We start from the raw sequence: 19,067 nt of genomic DNA on the forward strand, positions 1-19,067 counted from the left end.
TTCTTTACTGTGTGACATCTGTATGGCTAGCGGAGGGGCGGGTTGGTGTATTTCTACGCTACACTTCTCTGCGCAGTTTAGGTTGCCTCTCCCCATTTTTCTCGCACTACCGATTACTGTTGCTGCTGTGGTTTCTGGGGTAAAATGTACCATCTTGGCTGGGGAGACCGGGAGCCTGTGTGTGTGTACATATATGTGCCTCCCGCCGTTTTCTGTAACTTTTTCTTCTTTTTCTTCTTTCTCTTTCTTTGTCTATATTTCGGGTACTCGTTTTCGGGCGACAGGCACACTGCGAGGGGGGGGGTAGGCCATAGCCTCTGCATGCGTGTAGGGTAGGGGGTAGGAGGGGGGGGGGTTTGTTTAGTCCTTCTTCAGTTTCTATGGGCCATTATCTCCATTATTTTCCCTTTTTGTCTGTCTTCTCTTTCTTTCCTCTTTTTCTGGGTCAGTATGGAGGCTAGGTGTAGAGTTGCTTGCCTTTTCTGTCTCTTTTGGGGTCCACGTTCACATTCACGGGGTTGTATATGTATATGGGGTGGGTATTGCCCGATACGAAATTTGACTGTATGCCTCTTTATCCTGATTAAGATGGTTCTGTACCGCTCCTCCGATTAGTATTCTCCGTTTTTGGACATCTTTCTGTGCGTATTGCCCACTCCGTGTCTTCAATGGACTATCTGGTCTCTGATCCTTCTTATACTATACTTTAATTTAAAAATGGACCTTATTAACTCCTGCGCTCAGTGATCGCATCCGATATAAATGACAATTGTAATGTTTGCTGTTTTCTGTCTTTGGGGACTGCTGAGCTGTGTTATTGTTGCCGTATGTGCTCTGATTTGACGTCGAGGCCAGCCGGACTGGTTGTGGGCCCGTAACTGTATATTACTTTTGCACAATAAAGGTCTTTAAAAAAAAAATTTAAAAAAAACATCGCCTGTATACCAAAAAACGATTTCTTTCAACTGTTTACATGCTCTGCCTTTTTGTTGCCCTGCTGCCACTTACCGGATACTTCTTTGCTGCCCTGCTGGTCCACACAGTTTTAGGAGGGGACTGCTGTTGCCTTTCGCGGCGGCTGCCGCCGCTCTTGCCGCCATCACCGCTAGTATCGCGCCACGCAGGGGAGGACTACACCTCCCAGAAGCCTCCAGTGGCGCAGGTTCAACGCGTCACAGAGAGCGCCAGGAGGTGCTCAAAAACGCTGGAGGACTCTCGCAGCGCGGGACGTTCTGCCTTTTTGTTGCCATGCTGCCACTTACCGGATACTTCTTTGCTGCCCTGCTGGTCCACACAGTTTTAGGAGGGGACTGCTGTTGCCTTTCGCGGCTGCTGCTGCTCTTGCCGCCATCTCTGCTAATATCGTGCCATGCAGGGGAGGACTACACCTCCCGGAAGCCTACAGTGGCGCAGGTTCAACGCGTCACGGAGAGCGCCAGTAGGTGCTCAAAAACGCCGGAGGACTCACGCAGCGAGGGACGCGCGCGGGCCAAGCGCGGGCCTGTCTGCGCCCATCAGGGGCCGAAGAGGCTGGGCTGGGCTGGGCTGGGCCACGTTATTTACCTTTTCGATAAGAATTTCCATATGGTTGGTTAATTATTTGTGTATTGAATTTTTATATGCGGATTGCTATCTTATTGCTTAAATTAATTAGTTGCTACAGTCAGACTGTTAGTTGTTACTTAGCGAGGCTATCCCATTATCCTCTAGGGCAGTAATTATGGTTAGAAGGAAGTTACAGACAGCACCTGCAGGGCCTATAGTTGCTGCAAAATCTACAGTGACAACCATGGAAGCTTTTTTATCGAGGGCAGCCTCAGTCATTGATAAGGAGATCGAACTGGTGAATAGGTGTCTTTCTAGATCCCCGGGAAGGCCCTAATAATAGCCACAATGTCACGATAGACGAATTAGAGGGCACCCGATATTGCATGGGAATAGACAGTGAAATATCGGCTACGGACTTGCTCCCCAACACATTAGAAGACACGTGTGAGGCACGATCGAAGCCCCTATAATAACAATCATATATAGAAAAGGTCCTGTAAATGCTACCACCATGGAGAGTGTGGGCCCGGTGGGAAGAATATTTTTGCCCCTCTAGAGGCCCTCAACGGTTCCAGTCCACCGCCACCTTCAAGGGTGGTTGGTCGTCCCGCTGGTAGCCTTAAGAGGAAGTGTAAGGTCATTGTGGGACAAGCAAAAAAAACTAAACCTAATGAACCGCTAATATCAACCTCAGTATTAGGGGGGCCCCCTGGGTTCGACAAGTTTTTGCTGGAAACTTTAAAACTAATGCTGAGTTCTGTGTTGGAGGAAAGGCTGGCACCAATTATGTCTAAATTGTCTGACATAGAGCATAGTCTTGCTGCACTATTTAAGAATCAGGCTTTTCACTGTTCCCTTGCTACTATAAGCAGCATGCCAACTAAGCCCATCCCCCCCAGGTGGCCCCGTACAACCAACAGGCAGACCTAACTGCGATGTTCCATCTAGCAATAGTGTCCCCCACGGGAGTTGCCCGGGTATTGGATCATCAGAGAATTTGGAGGGGGTACCACCGAGGGTATGACATCAAACAGGCGACCCCCAATGACACAATACAAGCGTACACCCCATGGTTTGGGGAATAACAGGGGTGGGTGTCAGGGAGGGACAATCACTACCACCTCGAATTCTTTAGTAATAGACTTACCTCCCCAATCCACACCATTGGTGGTCATCCTAGGGAATGTGCCACCTCTTCCCCATGGCTCCACTGAAGTTTTCCATCAGCTTAAGAACAAGGTGATTCACTGGCTTTCCAGCAACACTTTAGCAGGCCCAGAAATAGGCCGCAATATCATTATGGCGCGACGAGTGGGATGGGTGGGTAAATCGAGAAAGTTAGGTGGGGGAGACTGTATAATTGTGAATTTTAATGACCGTATGATTGTCGAGAGGTTATTTAGAGAGACTAGAGTGGGTTTGTTCAACAAGGGCTCTGGAATCCAGATCCTTCCTCTGGGTTTCTTTTACCAACCTGTGCTATTAAATAGCAATAACTCTGTCTAACACATTAGTTGGCAGTCGAATAGATTTGAATCAGATACTAGATCCAGCCACCTGATTCCCCATGTGGCAAAACATAGTACCCTGGGGGATCGCCATCCCCTACCCATCCCGCTAGCGCCAAACAGATTTGCAGCTCTCAACGTTAGAGGACTGCGATTGACTGAAAGTAACCCTAGATTCTAACGAGCCCTTGTCATGTCCTCATTTTCAGCACATAGGGGCGGGCCCTCCTGGACAGCCTCTGGTCGGGGGGTGCCCAGTTGATCCTATAGAGGGCCTAAAAGTGGCCCCTTCTGTGGTTCCTATAAGGCAAGTGGCCCATAATGTCATCTCTTGGAACATTGCTGGGCTGGCGGTGAAATTTCAAGTAGAGCTTATAAGGTTATTTCCTGTGATCTGCCTATAAAAGACCTGGATGGTGGATTGCAATTTATTCTTAGACGGATACAAAGCCTTTTTTGTCCCGGCCATACCATCACCCAGTGGCAGAGCCAAAGGAGGTCTGGTCATATATACTGCCCTAGCCTTGAAATGTGTAATTAAACCAATATCCTCCGCTAACATTGATATCCAAGCAGTCACTCTAAAAAGAGGGAAGGTAATGTTGTGTTTGATTAACTTCTATAATGCAGTGAACTCCACAGGGGGATGCAAGATTGTTCAGTTGGGAGAGTTTGTTAAACAACACTGTGGAAGTACCTCCCACTGTATTATGCTAACAGGGGACTTTAATGTGCATCCGTTTGGGAACCCACGGCCATGAGAGAAATGGGATGTGACAGGATGGGGGGCCTCCACTTTGAACACTCTGGTTGGGGAGATGCGCTGAATTACCTTCTCAATGAATTTGACTTGTTCTCCACCATGTCTGTGGTGGATGTTTGTAGTAAACAGCCCGTTCCCACTTTCAAGGGCCATGCTGGGGGGGGGGGGGTCCTTTATAGACCATATTTTGATCTCTAATGGTCTTCAATCCATCATATCAGGCTTTATAATTCTGAAAAGTATTTACAGCGACCATAACCCTGTCTGTGTCCATTTGGGTGGTAATTTATTGAACCTACAGGATAAGTTGTTAACCCCCGGTGTCTTGAACTCACGGATGGAAGGCGTCGACTCTAGTGGTCAAAGGTGAACTCGGAATCACTGTACGATAGTATTCATAAATCATGTGCCCCTGAATTAACATCCTGTGTGTCCCCCGCTTCCCTCCCCTCGGACATCCTCCAAGCTTTCAAGGGGATTGTCACTAAAGTAGGGTCCTTATTAACTGTCCCTATAACTGGCCCATCGCTTAAGGACCCTAAATGGTTGGACCATACGTGTTCAAAAGCTACCAGAGAGCTAAAGGCTGCATTGAAAACTAACCCAAGAGAGCACTCACAGATCCGGTCCCTACGTCTAACTTATAAAAAGGCTTTGGCAAAACGAAAAGCTGAATTAAAGGAGATGACCTGGAAAGAACTCTTAGACCCTAACATATTGAATAACAGTGAGAGATTTTGGGGCATAATTAATAGACCACTGTTCGATAGGGAAGGGAAGCATGAAGTTGGTACCAATATTACTGAAGATGATTGGGTGTCACATTTCAGCTCCATATTTATGAGCAATACTCCCCAGTTAGAATTATATTGTGGTGGGCAAGATGCACCTTAACCCCATTTTACCATGAATGAGGTTGAGACAGGAATCTTAGGGCTGATGAGCAATAAAGCACCGGGCCCTGATGGTATGCCCCCAGATCTTTTCAAATCAAAAATGTCTATATGGGCGCCGGTCTTTACGGCTGTGCTTAATGCAGCAGCAGAGTCTGGCTGCCCAAGGTCATGGGGTACCTCCACAATCGTGCCGGTCCTTAAGAAGGGAGACCGCAATAGCACTACCTGTTACAGACCGATCTCCCTCATAGACTCCGTGGTGAATGTTGTGGGGGGGAGTAGTGCTGAATAGATTGACATCCTGGGCTGATGAAAACAGGGTTATCTCCGATATTCAATACGGGTTTCGCCCAGGTCACTCTACACTAGCACAATGCCTTAATCTGTACATGGTCCTCGGGAAGTACACCGTAGCCCGACGGGGCACCATCTACATGGCGTTCATGGACCTTTCCTCCACGTTTGATTGTGTCAACCGGGGGAAATTGTGGGAGTCCATGGGCACCATGGGGGTGGAGACAACCTTGGTTAATTTCCTGAGGGATCTGCACAGGGTGCAAAGGCCAACGTTAGATACTCGCAGGACCTTAGGGTATCCAGGGACTTTAACGTTGACAGGGGAGTAAGGCAGGGCTGTATTTTGGCCCCCTTCCTTTTCAATTTATATAGCAATGAGTTGGATGAGTCCCTGGTTAAAACTGGGGTTGACTTCCCATATGTTGGGCGCAGTGGTTTGCCCGTTCTGCTATACGCAGACGACGCCGTCCTCTTGGCCAGAACCGCAAGAGGACTGCAGTCTCTACTGAATACTTTCTGTAGTTTTCTGGCTGATCGCGACCTAGCCATTAATAATACCAAATCCTATATTATGCAGGTGGGGTCGCGTCCCAAGAAACAGTACCCATTTGCGGTGAATACAGAGAAGGTTCCCCGGACTACAACTTTTTCTTACTTGGGCGTCCTATTTGATGACCAGTTAAAATGGGGACCGTTGGTGCAACAGAAACGAGGGGAGATAATTCGGGCAAATACTGCCATCTTCAACTTTGCGACGAAAATGGGCAAGCGTCCAATCGCCGGACTGTTAAAGATTTATCAGGCGAAAAGCTTCGCATTAGGTAGTTATGGCAGTGAACTATGGGGGTATGTAGCCGCCAAGGGCATCGGGGTGGTTGAGAACAACTTTTTAAAACAGCTTCTGGGGGTACCTAAAGGAACCTCTAACTTAAGAGTTCATGAGGAAACTGGTTTACCCTTCCTTGGCGATACCATAGCACTACGGCCCTTATTATTTTGACTGAAGTGCTGGTTAAACAAAGATCTGGCCCTCAACCATCAGTTATTAAAAGAAGTATTGTCCTTGGATCACATGCTCGATATCCCATGGCTAAAATACTTAAAAGGTTGCTTCACTGAGCTAGGGTGCCCAACCTCTTTTTAAATCCAGACTCGATGGTCACCGCAGATGTGGAGATTATAAAAAAATCTTTTATACTAATGAAAAAATGTAATTGAGATGAGGTGGAATTGGTAAAACCCAGCGTCCGTAAATACGTGATGCTTAAAACCACGCCATTACTGGAGCCATATTTATCATGGTCTATATCAAGCCATGAGCGGTTTCTGTTAACAAGGTTCCCGCTGGATTACTTTCATCTATTATTAGCCGTTCCGAGGGGTTCTCACAGAGGTCAAGTGTTACCGCCCTGCGGCTGCGACAACGTGTCTCCGCAGGACCTGGTGCACTTTTTATTTGTTTGTTGCCTCTATGACGTACCCCGGAGGTTCTTTTTAAAGCCCCTTTTAAAAAAACTGAATTTTACTCAGGTCCGCCCAGCCCTCTGCTATTTACAAATGTTAAAGCCCGAAAGCACTTTATTCGTGATTGGTTTCTTGAAATCCGCCCTAAAATCCAGAAATTGTATGGAGAACTAACAGATCCATAAACTATTGACACCGTATTTGCAGTCAGCTTAAAAGTTTACTTGTATTTTATTGGTAATTGTTTATATTTTATACTTTTTTTTAATGGAATGAATTTTTAAAAGGTTTGTGATCATGGTTACATTTCATGTTTTAATTGTGTGTTATCTTAATTGTAGTATTGTTGCGTTTATGGTTTTCACATCTGTAAAACTGAATAAAGTATTTTGAAATGAATGAAACTGTTTACAGGAAATGCACCAGGGCTCAATCCAGGATCCAGCCCCTGAGTTAGAAAAACATCCATAAAGTGATTTTATTGCCTTTACTTAAAAACCTACATTGAGCTCAATGATATTTTGTGTTTAAACTTGTGTTGCATATTGCAACAACTGTTACCATTGCATTTAAAAGTCAACTGCTAATCGAAAGTATTCAATTGCAACATCTCATTCGGAGGAAGTATTTATGATGCCTACTGTGGTTCTAAAATAAAGTAACTATATATTTTTATATACAAAACAATTGGCCTAGAGTTCAGTCCTTGAGTGTGTGAGACCATTTGCTGACTGTGTACAACAAATGCTTTACACTGTCCTCTGATACTTCCTTACTGCTCGACCAAGCTACCACTCTAGAGAGTAAGGTTATATCTAACTTTAGCCTCTGCCATACCTCTGGGGACTGTGGACTCTGTGCACACTGAACCTTACTTTGGTGCAGTATATACAGAGCCACTTTCTTACATTCGCCCCTTCTGGATATCCTCATGGGTGATTAACCGCACTCTACAAATTCACATAACTACATAACGTTCTGTGGCTACGGTGAGGGCTACAGCTGCGTCCTTTTCCGCCCAGCCACCCTAGCCAGCAGACTACCCAGGATGGATGCCTCTGCCCTATTCTAGACCTACACCTTCTCAACTACTTTCTGAAAAAGGAGAAATTCAAAATGCACATGTTGACTCGGGTCCTGTCTGCTCTCGAACGTGTAGACTACAATATAGCACTGGACTTGCAGGACACATTTCCATATAGTCATCCAGAGAGCCCACAGGCGTTACCTGCCATTCAAGATGGGCCAAGAGCATATTCACTTTGCTGTAATCCCATTTGGCCATACAGCGCTCCTCAGGTGTTCACAGGTGATGGCAGTGGTAGCAGCCCATCTACGGACATCAGTGGTTCCAGTCTTCACCTACTTCATCGACTGACTGTTGAAAGTGGGCTCGTCCTGAGGCAGTCATTGCCCTCCTCCAGACTACGGCAGACCTCCTGCATTTGCTGAGGTTCACTATAAATGTGGCGAAGTATTATTTGACTCCCGTTCAGACATTCCGTTTCATTGCACCATTCTGGAAACAGCACAGTTCTGCGCCTACTTACTGGAGTGGCGAGTCCAGTATATTCAGGCTATGTTTTCAATGGTTCAGCCTCTGTCCTGGATTTCGGTGAGACTAACTCTGGGGCTACTGGGTCTCATGGCCTTCTGCATCTTACTGGTAAAGCATGCCCGCTGGCATGTGCAGGCTCTGCAGCGGGACCTGAAATCCCAGAGGGCATGTGTAGGAAAGTGCCCCCATTTTTTGCCTGATGTTTGATGCTCCTTGATTAAGTGTGTCCTGGGTTCCTGCTAATCAGGTACCCAGGGCCTGTGTTCTTTCCCTAAAACTGTACCTTTTTACCCCTAAATGGCACCACTCTAGCCACATGCAAGTCCCTTGTAAACGGTACCATGGGTACTGTGACCAGAGAAGGCATCTGAGAACTGCAGCACATATGCCACCCTTTGAGGCCCTGTACCTTCACAAACACACACTGCCATTGCAGGCTGTGTGTTTTGGTGCAGAGAAAAGTGAAGACCCGATAAGGTACACACCCCGGTGTGCCATGCCTATAACCCACTGCCTGTGGTATAGGTACGATACCCCTCTAACTGGGTGCACTATACCACTGGTGAGGGTACAGTTGCATGAGCCCTGTACCCCTACAGTGTCTAAGTCCATTCTTGTACATTGTAAGTGCAGTAAAGCCCCATAATGGTTTTACTGAAGTCTGGAAAGTTTGGTATCAAACTTCTCGGCCCATTAATCCCACACTGATGCCAGTGCTGGATTTAATGTGAAATGCACTCACAGGGCATCTTAGAGCTGCCCTCTGAAAAATGACCTAACTCTAGTGTCCTGGTTGAGTGTCTGCTCGCCAGCTGGCACCCCCAGACATGTTTCTGGACCACGGGTTGAGAGCTACCCGCTCTCTGGGTCCTGAAACAAAGCACATCCTGGGCAGAGGTGCCAAACCTCCTCCCCAAGGATGAGCAGTGCCCACGAAGGGAAAGCTTCAAAGGCTTGCTGCCATTGTGAGCTGGCTCAGCCATTTGCTGTTCCCAGCAACTGGCCCCCACCAGTTCCAACCTCCACTCTGGGAGGGAGAATCAGCGGGAAACCAAGATAGGAGGAGAGGTGTGCCATCCTTTGCCAATTCCGCTTCTCAGGTGAAGGAGGCGAGGCAAAACTTAACTCTCAGCCCCCACCATCTTGAAGATGGGGGCACCCAGCCAACCAGAGTTGGGCTTATGCCCCCCTCCCACTGGAGAGTGGCATAATAGGGGGTGTACCGACCCCACCCAAGGGCAGGGACCCATTGATTCCGACCTGTACCTACCTGATACTCCCCTGAATTTAGTATTTAGGGGCAACCCCGAACCTTGCCTCCTCAGTCAAGCAAGAAGAAGACCGACCGAAGAGCCATGCTGAAGGAAGAAGAAGAGGGCACCGACTGCTTTGCCCCAGCTCTACCGACCTGTCCAGACCTCATCCTGCTCCAGTGGAATCCCGGCGTGTCCTGCAGCCAGCAGCCCCCCAGAACCCAGAGGACCTGCCCTGCCTTCCCTGCAAAGACTGTGTCTCCTATGAGCACCTGACCTGTTCAAGAACCAGACTCTGGCTCGAGCCAAATCCGCGAGTCTGTACCCGACGCCCACGGCCTGAGTGCGAGTGGCCAAACTCCACGAGGAGGTCCCCCCCCCAAGTGAACCTGACCTGCGATCTGGTGATCCCTGACCTACCTCAAACCTCCCGACGATGCCTGCAGCCTCTAACTGGAGGGTCCCCCAGACCGTGTATGTAGCTGGTAGGAAACCCAACACCTAAAGACACCCCTGCACCTGACACCCCACGGCCTTGGGTGTCTCAACCTGCCTCCCATCTTACCTCATCAACTGGTGTTCGCCTCCAGGAAGTCTCCCTGTTCAAGCCTGCATCTTTGTTCTGAAGGAGATTTCCCATTGAAATCAACAGGGGACCTCACACCAATCCAGCACCCTGCACCGGCCGCCCCTATGCCTCTGTGCTTTCACCTTGTGTGCTAACTCTAATCCGCCTTTGCACTGAGCTTAACCCTCTGAACTTTGCTACCTCAACCCTGTGGCTTGCCCGAGAGCAGCCACCAACCGACGGCCCCTTAGCCCCATAGGCAACATTGGGCCTCAGCACTCTGCATCTGGCTGCCCTAGTGGCTTTGAGTGTGCTCTTTGAGTGCATTCTTGACCCTGGGGGAACCCTTGTTCTAACCCCAGAAACATAACCTACAAGACCGATTGCTTACCTGCAGACCGATAACCACATTTTCCTCCGTAGGATTGCAAGTGTTGCGTTGTGTTGGTATGGAAACTTAAGCAACTGTGTTTTAATACAAACATGTTTTACTTACCTTTGTCTAGAAAATATTCCAGTGCGATATCTAGGCATACCACACTGAGTATAAAAAGTAATCTAAAAAGTAATTACAAGTATTAACTGTCTTTACATTTTTTACAAACCTGTAGCAAAGTCCATTTCATCCCACGTTCTTATTCTGATCAAACTGTTTTGAAAAGTACAATTTTACTTACCTTTACCAAATCCTATATGGTTATAAAAATACAACTTATGAAATCTTTTTATACAAACAATTGGTCTGAGTTCAATCTTTGAGTGTGTGATATCATTTCCTGCCTGAGCGTGTACAGTAAATGCTTAAGACTACCCTCTGATAAAGCCTTACTTCTTGCCCACACTACCACAAATAGAGGCAGGGTAAGGTATTATCTACTTTTAGCTCTGTATGCCATTGGTGATTCACTGGACTCTGCACACTATCTTACTTTGATATAGTATATACAGAGTCTGCTTCGTACAGCATGGCATCAGGTGAATCTCTCAGACCATGTTCAGATATTTGAGACAACTGTACAAGACCTGTAGTGGTGAGTGAGAAACTGCGATTGGGTCCACGGCAGACCCTTCTCCCTTCCCCACCCAGACCTCACATTGGTGACCGATGCATATCTTCTGGGTTGGGATGGCCATCTGGGAAAAGTAGAGAATAGAGGACTCTGGTCTTCGGCAGAGTCTTGTCTGTGGAAGGGGGGCATAGCCCTAGCCCTGATTGGATACGTCCCACCATCTTCAAGATGATGGACACCGAAAAATGAGCTTCACTTCACATCCAGTACCTGATGGGTGGAGTTGGCGAAGTGGGGCACACCACCTTTTCTCACTAAGTTTAAGGAAAGGAGCTCTGGCACTGGGGACCTGGTTGACAGGGACCCTGTGCACTTTAAATCGGAACCACATAATTTTCCAGGCAAAAAGTTGTGGGGCCTAACAATGTCAAAATAGGCTCTTTCTCACAGTGACACATTTTATCTTGAGTGGGACTTAAAACTGCTGTATATATGCTTGCAGATACCACTCCTGCCTATTCTGAAGATGAGGATAGACCGAGCCCAAGTCATCTTTGTGGCTCGTGTTGGGGCACGGAGAGTATGGTAACCCAAACTCCTTAGCATGAGCATCTGTCCTCCTGTCAGACTGTCCCTTTGGGAGCATCTCCTGTCACAGGTCATAAATATAATTCTTTATTGTTTGATTACTTAAAATCTTACAATATGACAAATACATGTACATATCATTTTTTAAAAAGAAAAAAATTCGCTAAAACAGGATATTATAAAACACAACACTAACTATTGAACCAATTATAATTAATTTTTCAAGATTTTAAAATAATTTCATAATATTTTCACAATGTTAATCTCCCAATTTTGCTTTAACTTCACAGCAGTAGGGCAGGGTTCGACAATATAACCAAGTATTTTTCGTCCTTTTCATCTATTCCATGGTTGCCGGATCAGCCCTTCTTGTTCAAGTCACCTGTTATGACTTGTTCCCTAAGGGATTTCAATATTTGTTTCCACCTAAAACCTTCATTATCCCAATTAGACCTGAACTAAGCCTTTGCATAGCTGTCCCCTGCGTCTCTTGTCAATCAAGACAATCCTTTTTGTGGCCATTACAACAGCCAAGTACAGGCACTTTCTGAACACCAACTTATTCCCAGACAAACTGGTTCTCCGAACTTGTGCCTCTTTCTCCCAAAAGTGGGGATGCCTTTCCATGTTGGCCAAAGCATCAGGCTGCTGACCTTCTTCGCTCTACCTCACCCTTCTGAGGAGGAGAGACTTGATCGCCTAAGCCCAAAACGCGTATTGTCATAATTTGTTTTATTTTATTTTTTTAGAGTTTTATGTAGCGCAAACTAGACCCGAAGATATCAGAGCGCTTTACATGAGCACCAGTTTTGTTACACTAGGACACATTCATTTGTTAGGCACGGGGAGATTACTTGATTTGCCCTGAATCACAGGATGTTGAGTGTCGTTGCTGAGACTCGAACCCTGTTCCCCAGCTTCGAGGTCGACTGCTCTAGCCAAAAGGCTATATCCTCTCCACAATTCCTCATCAATCGCTCCAGAGAACACTAGATGGATGATAAACTCTCTGTTGGGTTTGCCGGGGTGAAGAAAGAGAAAGCAGGGCAGAAAGGGGCCATCTTCAGATGGATTATGCTCTGCATTAAGATCTGCTACGCACTAGGCAAGAAGCAGCCCCCAGTGGGCTTTTTTAAAAAAAAACTTTTTATTATAATAAAACATCAAAAAACAAACAAGGCAATATAACAATAATGCAACCATTAGGTGTGTGCTCGAGGAGGACGGGAGATACACGGTAACATAAGACAGAATTTATCGATTACAGGAAAGGGGGTCGGAGGCGAGAACTGCATATCAGCAATAAGATACACCACATCATAGCAGGCATGCCGGGTCAGGGCGATTGGGGAGGACTAGAGATCTCAGTGAGTGGGGACGTACATATATCTCCCCGGTATGAGTTCAATTGGTTCCAAATTTTCCCCCATTTTCTGGGTCTTCATCTCGCCACATACACCATTTTCTCTCTAAACATACACCAGTCCATATTCTCTTTCCAGGCAGTCACTGTAGGGGGCCTCTGGGACCCCCATAATTGTGCAATATCTCGTTTGGCTATCATATTGGCAAGAGTCGCCCATCGAAGCTGTGACCCATCATAATCATTCGGCCCCCATACATTCAATAGACATTGTCGGGCTTCTGGCCTCATCACAATACCTGTTACATCACTCATCACATCATGTATACGGTTCCAAAAAAGCACCACCTCAGGGCATTCCCAAATTATATGAAGAAAGGTGCCAAGGAGACTGCAACCACGCCTACATAAGCCATCCGCGGAATAGCCCATATGGATCAGGCGAGGGCCGGTGACATAGATTCGATGGAGGATCTTGAGTTGGACCAGGCGGAGGCGGGCTGGAATCGCAACCTCCCTGGGAGAGGAGATCGCAGATTGCCAGTCCTCGTCATCTAATTCAATACCATCAGCAATCCAGGTGTCCCTGAGGCGGTCAAGCAGGCTTGACCGGTCATTGATCATCTTTTTATAAAACAAAGAAATGGTGCTATCCGGCACATGACCATCTAATATACGATCTTCGAGGGGGGAGGATTCCGGAACTTCACTACCCACAGGAAAAACTGAATTCAAGGCATGACGTACTTGAACATAACAAAAGAATTCCCTATCACTCAGCTGATATTCCACTTGTAAGTCCGAGAAGGTCTTTACCCTGCCCTTAACCCAGAGGTCACGCACTTTACTAATACGATCGTATCCCATTTGTCAAACCCCTTCGTTTTCCACAGACAACCCAATTTTGCAGAGGCATAAAGCGGAGTTGCACGGGTTAATCTATCTCTCCAGCCCATAGCCGCAGTCGCGCTATGCCACACTTGCACGGCTATAGCGGTAGGACCTGAGAGTTGCAAACGGGAGGATCCCGAATAAAGCGCCCTGTTATAGTCACCACCAGGTAGCAGCCACCTATCCATTTCAAACGCTGTATTCAATGCCATACCATACATCCCATGGTTGATGGCAGCAAGTTGGGAAGCCCAATAATACCGTCTAATATCCGGAAGTGCTATGCCGCCATCATACCAGGGAAGCGTTAACTTTGGAAGAGCGATGCGCGAATGTCCGCCCCATATCAATTGCCTCTGCAAGGATTCTACCTCTCGGAAGTACTTCGACGGAATCACATCAAAACTGTTCTGGAGTGCATATAGAAACCGCGGTAAGGACATCATTTTAAAAAGGGCCGCACGCCCCAGCGGAGACAACAGTAATTTGCGCCAGGCCACTACATCCGAACGCAAACGTTGGAGTGGGGGGAGCAGATTACGGTCATAGCGGACCGCAGGGTCCAATGAGCCAATGAGATAAACACACCCAAGTATTTAAAACCGGACTGCGACACCTGGATGGGAGATCCCCGCGGCAGAAGGGGGACACCACCCGCGAGCACATAAATATGAGATTTTGACCAGTTGATAACAAGGCCTGAGTTCTTCCGGAAGGAGTTAAGAACGTCGAACAACACATTAAGCGATTTTTGGGGAGACGTGAGGTACAATAAAATATCATCCGCGTACAATGAAATACGATCTTCAAAGTCCGGAGTCCAATATATACCCCTCAACGAGGGTTCCCACCGCAGCCAAGCAGCAAGCGGTTCCAACGCAAGAGCAAAGAGAAGCGGGGATAAAGGCCAACCCTGCCGCGTGCCCCTCCCAAGAGCAAAGGGCGCGGAGACCCGACCATTCACCACTACCTGCCCCAGTGGCGTCTCGTACAGGAGTTTCACCCAGCTAATAAAGCCAGTGCCAAAACCAAACTTGGCAAGTGTGGCTCAAAGATACGGCCATTCGATCGTGTCGAAGGCCATCGTGGCATCCAGGGACGCCAAGATGGCCGGTTCACTCAATGACGCTGCCCTCGCGAGAACACCATGCAAACCCCTCAAATTTAATGCTGTGTTACGATGTGGGATAAAGCCCGACTGGTCCGGATGAATCAGATCACTGATCACAGTAATCAGGCGGTTAGCGAGTAACTTGGCACGAATCTTAGGCTCAGCATTCAGGAGCGAGATAGGTCTGTATGACGCGCAACGATCCCGCGGCTTGCCCTCCTTGTGGATCACCACAATGGTCGCAAGACGCTGATCCCGAGGGAGGGAGCCAGTTTCTCGCGCAGCCAAAAACATATCTCGGAGATATGGCGCTAGCGTGTCAGGGCGTAGTTTATACAGTTCGATGGGAAGGCCATTGGGACCCAAAGCCTTCCCGGAGCGAATAGAACGAACCGCAAGAGCTACCTCATCCACCGAGGGTGCCGCATCCAAACAGTCCCGATCAGACTCTGACAAACAAGGCAATGCGATATCCCTAAGTAACAACTGAGAATCCTCTTCGGGCCTGTCGGACACCGAGGTATAAACCTCTCGGAAATAATCAGCGAAACATTCAACAATGTCAACAGGGTCTGTCACACGAACACCATCCGATTTCTCAATCACAGGAATCACACGGCTCGCGCTCTCCTTTCTGTCTAACTAGGCAATCAATTTTCCTGCCTTATCGCCCACGTCATACAGTCGTCCCTGCTGTTCCCTACTCATCATCTTGGCCGCATCAGTAACAACATTTTTATATTCTAATTGTTTAAGACTGAGGATATGCAATGCCTCTCGAGTAACGTTTCGCTCCAATGCACTCTCTAACTCAGTAATTTCTGTCTCGAGACGTACAACTGTCTCGTTCCTACATTTCTTAGCACACCCAATCAAAGACAATGCTTGTCCCCTGATAACAGTCTTGAAGGCTTCCCACAATGAAACAGGGGAGGACACAGATCCCACGTTTTCAGCAAAATACAAATCCAATGATTTAATCAATTCAGTACGGGTTTTGGGGTTAAGAAGATACCAGGGGTTAATCGGGGCCACCCTCCCTTCAGCGCCTGTGTTCAGGTTAAAATGAAACCAGAGAGGGGAGTGGTCCGATACACCCCGAGCCAGGTGCCTAATCTCTCCAATCGAAGAGGACTGGGCCGCCGGCACCAGGATATAATCTAATCTAGAAAGACTACCATGTGCGCCCGAGTGGAAAGTGAACTGCATCTGCTCTGGGTGCATAAGCCGCCAACAGTCCACAAGCCCCAATGTCTCCAAAAATTCACCCAACCAGGAATGCGCAGCTGCAAAGTCTCTAGGTGGATAGCGATCCTCTCTGCCAGAGACGACTGAGTTAAAATCACCACCTAGTATCAGAACACCCTCCGGGAGACCCAAAACCACCCGCCCCAAGTCTGCAAATGTTGTGGATTGTAAGCCAGGGGGAATGTACACCGATACTAATGAAACCGTTCTCCCCTCCCACCTACCTACAAGTGCAACATATCTACCCCTAGTGTCAAGCACCACGTCATCAACCTCGAGGGGGAGTGAGGTCTTAAGCAATATGCCCACCCCTCTAGAACTAGAAGTAAATCTAGAATGAGCAACAAGACGATAACCCCGCCTATTAAGAGCGTGGCAAGTATTCCCAATCAAATGTGTCTCTTGTAGCAGTACGACATCGGGCGAGAGGCGCCGCAAGAGCTGCATAACCACCCCCCTCTTTATCCGATCACCCAACCCATTCACATTCCAGCACAGTAGCTTCAACCCCCTACCCCCCATCCAAGCCCACGACAAACTCCCATCTCAGAACGAGCACCACACCAATGTCCGAAGTCGTAACAGTCCGTTGCCTTGAAGAAAAATAAAAAGGAAACAACCCCCACACATTGCCCCCCTCCCCCCAATAATACCCAACGCAACTCCCCCCCACCCTGCACAGACTTAGAAGCCACCCCAATTTGCAGTGTGCCTGTCGCCCTAGCAAAAAACAACTAATCTACACAAAGAAACCCCAGAGGAGGAAAGGGTCCCTCTGTCCCCGCCGCCCCCAAGGACACACATAGAACGATCAAAGAAGTCAGTGAGCCGCAGCTGTCCATGGTAGATAGTGTTCAGGACTCAGGCACCATTGTCATTCTTGGTCCATTAGGCCCCCCTCAGCGCCACCAGTTTGGTCTCGGCCAGCACGACGAGCAGGCAGCGTGTCCAACCAATCACTCGCTTCTTCAGGCTGGACAAAAAAGAATGTCCGATCGTCATATTCCACACGCAGCCGGGCCGGGAACAACATCGCATATTTCAATTCCATTTCTCTGAGTCGCCGTTTCACCCCTTGAAATCCCATTCCTTGTTTCTGACCAGACTGAGAAAAATCCGGATAAAAGTTCACCGCGGCGTTCTCGAACTGCGTAGGACCACTTGTCCAGCAGCCTGCAAGATGGCGTCTCGGTCCCTGAAGTGCAAGATTCTTGCGATGATCGGACGGGGGTGAAACCCGGCTTTGCCTGTCCCCCCGGCACCCTGTGTGCGCGTTCAACCGCGACGAATTTGCTCAGGCCCTTGGGTGCGAGATGATTGAGGATAAGGTCCTCGATACGAAGATCAGTAGAAAGTGAACTAGATTTCTCCGGGACCCCAATAATACGCACGTTGTTGCGTCGTGCTCGGCCCTCAAAATCCTCCAAGCGACGAGCAAAGAAGTCATTGGCAGTTCTCAGATTGCGTACTTCTGTTTGCAAGTCGGACATATCCGTCGTGAGGCTGGATGTCTTTAGTTCAAGAGACTTAACCTTCTCGTTTGTCTTAGCCAGATCTGTTCTGATTAGATTGACGTCAATTGCCACCGTATCCAGTTTCAGGGCCAGGGCTTCATATTGTTGGCGGATCGAAGTCTTGATGCCATCAATGGCGCCCATTAAGTCCTGTAGCGTTAAGTCCGCCGACATAGTAGGGTCGTCGATCGCCTCATCACGGGTCTTAGGTGCGCCACCGGGAGATCCTTTAGGAAGTGTATAGCGGTCCATGACATTCGTCTGGGCTGAGCCTCCTCGGAAGGTGGACTTGACTTTCCGTTTGTCTCCCTCGGGCTTGCCCGTCATGGTGAGCCGAGTGCTCGAAGGGAAGCTTGAGACCTGGTCCAAATGGCTCCTTAGAGTTCACCCAAAAGAACACCAGAGGCAGAGACGTATCAATATGAGTCCACAGCCGCGCTTTCGCTAGTCCCAAGCCCAATGAACTGGCATGGGAGCCAGTCGCGATCAGCACTCACCCCGATGAGGGGATACGCTAGGCAGGAGAAACAAAACCGGGAGTGGGGCTGCGGGCTGAACCCCGTTAGCCGTTGTATTTGAATTACTGCCCGGGTATAGCCACAACTCAAGGCCCAGGCGGCTCCACAGAGAAGGCCACAAAACACAGGTTGGCGTAACTCGGGAACCAGAAGTCCGATTTCGTCTCTGAAAGCAGCTAGTACATCAGCCGTGCTGTGTCCTCAATGATCTTCCTTCAAATCAGGATATTATCCAGGATAGATGCGGGAGGCGGTGAGGGTCTCGGGAGCCCTGTGCTCATGCGGCCATCACGGATGCGCGCGAACCTCCTCCCCCTGTGGGCTTTTGAGCTCACCCCACCAGCGCCAAGGCTGTGACCACTGCTTTAGCTTGTGGAGTCCCTGTCCTGGACATCTGTCAGGCTGCTACATGGACATCTCTGCACACGTTTAGAAAACAATACTGCCTTGACAGTCAGGTCTATCATGATGGGCACTTTGCCTCTTTTGTCCTCCAGACTTTTTGACCTGAGCCTGTTAGCAGACCCACCTCTGGGGAAATATTGCTTTGGTATGTGCTCTAAGGATTCTGCTGCTTGAAGTCTCTACCAGATAATGCGTTACCGAAGTTAAGTAGTTTATCTGAAAGAAACTCTGACTAGCTGCAGTTTCCTCCTTACCAACCCGCCTTACTGATTCTATGAACATTTCTTTCTGCCTATAACGGTCCCAGTAATTCCTTAGTATCTGCACACTGGTCCATAAGCCTTCTATTGTGGCTCTGCTTGTCTGCTGAGGAAATTTCGGGAAAACAAACTGATGTCTGTGTGCTGGGGTGAGGTCTATATAGGCACAGTGCATGTCAGTGCAGCCAGAGTGGAGCCGATCAGCACCACCTACCGGCACAGCAAGGTACTGCTTAAGATTTTGCAGATCCAGTCTAATGTCTGGGTAATAGTCGAAGGTAACAAATCTGGAACTTGATAGTCT

The 19,067-nt window shown here is 48.1% G+C and overlaps 1 protein-coding gene across 12 annotated transcripts in view; it reads left to right on the forward strand.

The window, feature by feature from the left end:
- Positions 1 to 19,067, forward strand: part of KANSL3 (KAT8 regulatory NSL complex subunit 3) — a 517,274-nt gene that overhangs the window by 166,392 nt on the left and 331,815 nt on the right. The gene's annotated exons all lie outside the window — the stretch shown is intronic.

The sequence above is a fragment of the Lissotriton helveticus genome, chromosome 11 (assembly GCF_964261635.1).
Source record: "Lissotriton helveticus chromosome 11, aLisHel1.1, whole genome shotgun sequence".
Lineage (NCBI taxonomy): Eukaryota > Metazoa > Chordata > Amphibia > Caudata > Salamandridae > Lissotriton > Lissotriton helveticus.